The 5965-nt window shown below is 42.5% G+C and overlaps 1 long non-coding RNA gene across 1 annotated transcript; it reads right to left on the minus strand.

Annotated features, from left to right (window-relative positions):
- Window positions 1–4520: 4520 nt before the first annotated feature.
- Window positions 4521–5627, minus strand: LOC117504610. The gene is made up of 4 exons (XR_004558835.1): window positions 5524–5627; window positions 5355–5410; window positions 4846–5224; window positions 4521–4736 (listed from the first exon to the last, which is right to left on the minus strand). It is a non-coding gene; the product is annotated as an uncharacterized LOC117504610 (long non-coding RNA).
- Window positions 5628–5965: the final 338 nt, after the last annotated feature.

Raw genomic sequence — 5965 nt, forward strand, 5'->3', positions numbered from 1 at the left:
AAATTGTACGTAGTTGGTCTTTTTACACCGATAAGCAAAATTGTCTGTTATATTGAAATGAATGATTATGTCCCTCCTTCAGACTGGACAGACATGCTCTTAGGTTTCTGTGCATTTCCACCTTGCCAGTGGATGTCCTGGACATCCCCAAGATGCTGAAGGTGAGGCTTTTCCCACAGTAACCAAGCGCTGACACTCACTCATCACCTCCACGTGGACGAGAAAAATAACAGCCAACTCTGGAATGTAATTTATATTGTCATTCATTTACCACATTGTCATTAAATTTTCAAATGTGCAACTTTATACACAATTCATACAATTACGTTCAAAACACTTGAACTTAGCTAAATTGTTGTTTTTAACCTTTATTCTCAGATTTAGGAACATGGGGCACATGTTACACATAGAACACATAGAAAATACAATATTGAAATTACCCACAAGATGTACTAATATTTACTATTATGTACTTTATGTACTAATATTATGTATGTACTTTATGTGCTAATATTTTCGGGGGGCTCCTCCACAAGCTGTACATACACTATAATGATACGGTAAGTGTATATTTTCTCAAAACATTTCCTGAATTTTTGCTTGCTAATAAACATGCTGTTCTGAAAATATTAGTTACCTTTCCTTTCCTTCACCCATTTTCCTTTATTTTCCTTTCTTTTGGTGCACATGAGTAGTTTAAGGACTTTGAAATGTGAAAAATCTTGTTTTTCCCGTTTCTGGCTTTGATAAACAGTCATGAAAGGGAGCTTTCGGACTTGGAAAATTTGTTGATTATTGGTTATGCCTGTGTTGTAGGAACTTAGGTATAATCAGTTATGGAAAAGAAATTGCATGAGATAAACGTAAACCCTGAGTGCCACATCTGGAGTAAAACCTGGATACTGACTGCATAAAATGTTCTTTGATTCTTTATTGTTTATTCTGAGCAACCTTCATGAACATCATGATATTAGATGCGTCCAGTCGCCCTGCGCGCATCTTGTGGACGGCACACCACTGCACTGACACAGCATCATGCGGAAGAGAGTTCACATGGGTGACGCCCGCTGCGTGTTCTGATCTGACCTGGCATGCTGTCAATGTCTGCTCTGTGCACGTGCTCGCCATGGTGATATGTTTTTATTTATGTCCACATAAGTACAGTAATCAGACACACATGCCACACAGTGGACAGTTGTTAGTCCATGTCTGTCCAAACACAGTAGGTGTTTAAGCGCACACTCGGTCTATAGTTGTAGCAACAGGTGTACGAAGCAAAATTACACGGTTTGCATACAATTCCTGCTTCACAATTTGACCAAATTGACCTGTGTGTGAAGGGCACACTGAAATCTCACAAATCGGTTGAATAATTGGGGAGGTGGCGTGGCACAGTTATTTTTTTCCTCCTTTGGAAATGTGTCACAGTGGAAATGTGAAAAATCAAAAAAACAATTACAAGCTGTGTTTACAGAGCTCCTGGATCAAATATAAAAATATAAATATTTTCATGCAAAAATAAAAAAGCTTAATAAAAAATAATAAGCTTTTATTTGTTTGTGGAGACTTTAATATAGATTTCCTGAATCCTCATGGTCAATTACAAATAACGGAATTTATCAACAATATGTTAACAAATGCTACTGTAGGGAACATAACGGGGGTGGAATACTCATTAGTGATGTCATTGATGATTGTTTTTTTTTGTTGCTTTCCAATTATTAGTCGATAAAAATGATCAAAACTGCAATTTCAAAAGGAAAATATTAATGTGTCATTATTTAATTCTATTATTTCAAATTTGTATGATAAGCCCATTTGTGTAAAAAATTGGAAATAAGCGAAAAAACCTTTGGGTCACTAAGGACTCCAGAAGGCATGTAAAAAGAAAAACTTTGGAAGAAAATATGAGAGATACAAGACCTTGTACTATAGCGATAGGAACCAAACACAATAAAACCAAAAAATAAAGGAACCTGGAAGCTTTTAGCTGTTTTGTGGCCCCATATTTAATATAATACTGAACAACCTGAAGTAACACCAGCCAGTGAGATGTTGGTGGTGTGTTAATATAAAGTTTACAGGCGATGTTGTTTATGAGTTCAATGTGCGAATCTTTCGCCTCATCAATATTAATTCTATTGAAAGAATTGTGACCGTAGGACCTTTACGGCCGGAATGGCGGTGGGGATCGAACCTGGACTTTTCGCTCTAAAGCCAAAGGAGAATTTTCCGCTGTGGTCTTCACAGAATGGAAAAACAAAGTTCCTCAGTCCAGAGAAATGTGTCTCTTGGTCTTCTTGCCGACAGTGTGTGTGTGTGTGTGTGTGTGTGTGTGTGTGTGTGTGTGTGTGTGTGTGTGTGTGTGTGTGTGTGTGTGTGTGTGTGTGAAGAAGAATCATCGTCCGCAGTGCTGGGTGTCATTCTCTGCACTTCCACAAGGGTGCGTGCCAGACTCATCTGAATGACGTGTTTGTGTTCACGGTGGTGAAATGTCAGTAACGTGTTGTTTCTTTTCCTCCACGGCAGGCGTTCTTAGTTGTTGAAACGTCGAAAAAGGACAAATATCTTCACTTGGGAAGGCGAGAAAGAACTCCTCGTTTATTGCAGTAAAATGTCAGCTGTTGGTAGTTTTTGGTTTCATAACCCCCGTCGTCCACCTCTCCGGAAACTCGGGAGGGGCACACTCCCCTCCCGAGCCCACCCCCACACCCCGCACAGGTAGCTCCAGGTACTCAGCCGCAACCACCAGGATTCGAACCAGCCGCTTTCTATTCCTTTGCGGCCCTGAGCGGTCTCTTAATCCTTTACGCCACCAAGTACCTTCTGATGGAGACCTGTCTGTACTGGTGTATGTCTGTCTGTACTGCTGTCGCTGCGTTGTTGTCATCTTGTCATGTTCTCGTGTACGAGGTCTGTCCGTAAAGTATAGGTCCTTTTTATTTTTTTCAAAACTATATGGATTTCATTCATATGTTTTTACGTCAGACATGCTTGCACCCTCGTGCGCATGCGTGAGTTTTTCCACGCCTGTCGGTGACGTCATTCACCTGTGAGCACTCCTTGTGGGAGGAGTCGCCCAGCCCCTCGTCGGAATTCCTTTGTCTGAGAAGTTGCTGAGAGACTGGCGCTTTGTTTGATCAAAATTTTTTCTAAACCTGTGAGACACATCGAAGTGGACACAGTTCGAAAAATTAAGCAGGTTTTCGGTGAAATTTTAACAGCTGATGAGAGATTTTGAGGTGATTCTGTCGCTTTAAGGACTTCCCACGGTGCGAGACGCCGTCGTCAGCCTGTTTCAAGCTGAAAACCTCCACATTTCAGGCTCTATTGATCCAGAACAGAGAACAGAACAGAGAAGTTTCAGAAGAAGTTGGTTTCAGCTTTTATCCATTAAAGGAGATTATTTTTTTTATGAAAGACGTGCGGAGGCTCCCCGCGACGCTCCGCCACAGGAAAAACACCTCCGTTGGAAGCCTTAAGGACAAGTTGGAACATGTCCAGCTGTTAAAATTTTCACTAATCACTGAAAACCAGCTTAATTTTTTGAACCGTCTCCACTGCGATGTGTCTCACAGGTTTAGAAAAAATTTTGATCAAACAAAGCGCCAGTCTCTCAGCAACTTCTCAGACAAAGGAATTCCGAGGAGGAGCTCACAGGCGAATGACGTCACCGACAGGCGTGGAAAAACTCACGCATGCGAACGAGGGTTCAAGCATGTCTGACATGAAAACATATGAATGAAATCCATATAGTTTTTGAAAAAAATAAAAAGGACCTATACTTTATGGACAGACCTCGTATATGCTTCTATAGACTTAGACTGCTGGGCGGTTCCCTCTGTATGCACCACTCTGCATTTAATCATCTCTGCTCCCCTCCACAGCATGTCTTTTTCCTGGTTCTCTCCCTGAGCCTGGGTCTGCAGGTTTCTTCCTGTTAAAAGGGAGTTTTTCCACGTCGTCTTCTGTCCTGTCATCTTGTCATGTGTCGTCATGTCATCTTGTCTTTTGTTCTTAATGTGTCGTCATGTGTCATGTCGTATCGAGTCATCTTGTCACGTCTTGTGTTCTCATGTCATGTTCTTGATGTGTCCAGTCATCTTGTCACGTGTTGTCTTGTGTCGTGTCATCTTGTCTTGATGTGTCATGTTGTCATGTCATCTTGTGTCATCATGTCATGTTCTTATGTCGTTACGTCATTTTGTCTTTTGTTCTTGATGTGTCGTGGGTTGTCAGGTCGTGTTCAGTCATCGTCACGTCTTGTGTTCTCATGTCATGTCTTGTGTTCTTGATGTGTCCTGTCATCTTGTGTTCTCGTGTCATCTTGTCATGTCGTGTTGTCCTGTGCTCATATCGTGGTCATATTGTCTTGTTTCTTCTTGTCATGTGTCTGTCATTTTGGTTGGTGTGTTGTCATGTGACTCTTTGTCAAACTTTAGTTTTGCTTGTGTTTGTTTCACTTCAGTGAGAGTTTGAGTCCAGATGAAAAATGTCACTCAAATGTCAGAGGCCTGTTATCAAACTTTTATTTACAGAGAAAGTAATTTTTTTTTTTTTTTTTTTTTTATTGGTTGCCAGCAGACATTTTTGAACATGTTTCAGAGTCATTATTCTGGCCGTCAGGTCAGCATCCTGCAGGAGATCAGGCACGTGGCAGTGGACAGCATACAAGTCAACACGCTGAATCTTCGACACCGTGCCCATCTCATCTCCACGGGCTGATCTGATGAGTACTGAGAAGACAAACAGAAAGAAGCAGCAGCACCTTTTATCCCTTTATGATGTCATAAGGCAATAACAGCTGTGATTTGTCTATACCATACTTGTCTGTCCTGATTTTACCTGAACCTGGAAGGAGTCCTTAGTATCTGGATCAGGCTCCTCCTGCATGGCTCCCCGTTAAAGGTCCACCATCATCTCTGTGAAGGATTGTTGTCCTCCTCCATGAAAGATAACATGTAAGAAAGAAGGCGCCCCCCCCCCCCCCCAAAAAAAAGGGGGGGGGGAGCTCAATTATGTTCCTACACAACAAAATCAGCTAATTTCATGTGCATCACAGGGAAACGACTGACCTTTAACTTCCATGCTGGAGTCCCAGGAGAGGTTGTAAGGGAAGTCCAGGCCGCAGTTGTGGCGTCTCCAGCGCTCATCATCAACATCGTCGGATAGCGGCAACCAATCCGCTGCTCGAACTCTTGAGGTCACACCACAGCTGGACATCCTGCATGAGGAAAAAACCTTTAGATGTTTTTTAATAAATAAATGCACAGTATTTTTTTTTTTTTTTTTTAAATTGTAATAAATTAAAGTGACACTTTTTAATATATAATTCAGCACATCAGATAACCAACCTGCAGCCAGCTGTGCTCCAGCAATGTTCCCACAGTGAACCTCCGTCTGACTACACCTGCAGCAGGTTACACACACAAAATTGACAGTTAATCAATGTAAAATTTCGTGGCCACCTCTTAACTTTCATACTCCCCAAATACACCATCGGAGCCAGCGTGAGCATCTCACCCTCCAGGGAGATGGAGGCCCAGGTTTGGTGCAGGTACATGAAGGCGGCATCAGTGATCTGCTGCCTGATGTCCTTGTCGAGGACATCAGGCAGCAGATCACAAGTCCAGTGAGCAGTTATAACTGCCAATCACCTCGGGGTCCAATGGAATGACATCAGCCGGCTCACTGGACAGTCTGAAGGCGTACGAACAAAAACTGGAGGGCGACTCTGGCACCGGCTCTGCAACGACGAAATTAATGGTGACTGTGTGGGAGACGACAGAGCAAACGTAAAGGGGGGGGGGGGGGGGGGGGGGGGGGGGGGGAATGTGGGAACATATCAGGGATCTGTTAGTGAGAGTTCTGGTCATGTGGGAAATATCAGCCATCAACATGAAATAAAAACACTCAGCTATGGCTGGTCCTGGTTTTTGTCATCTGGAAATTAAACCGACCAGTC

The sequence above is a fragment of the Thalassophryne amazonica genome, chromosome 23, assembly GCF_902500255.1.
Source record: "Thalassophryne amazonica chromosome 23, fThaAma1.1, whole genome shotgun sequence".
Lineage (NCBI taxonomy): Eukaryota > Metazoa > Chordata > Actinopteri > Batrachoidiformes > Batrachoididae > Thalassophryne > Thalassophryne amazonica.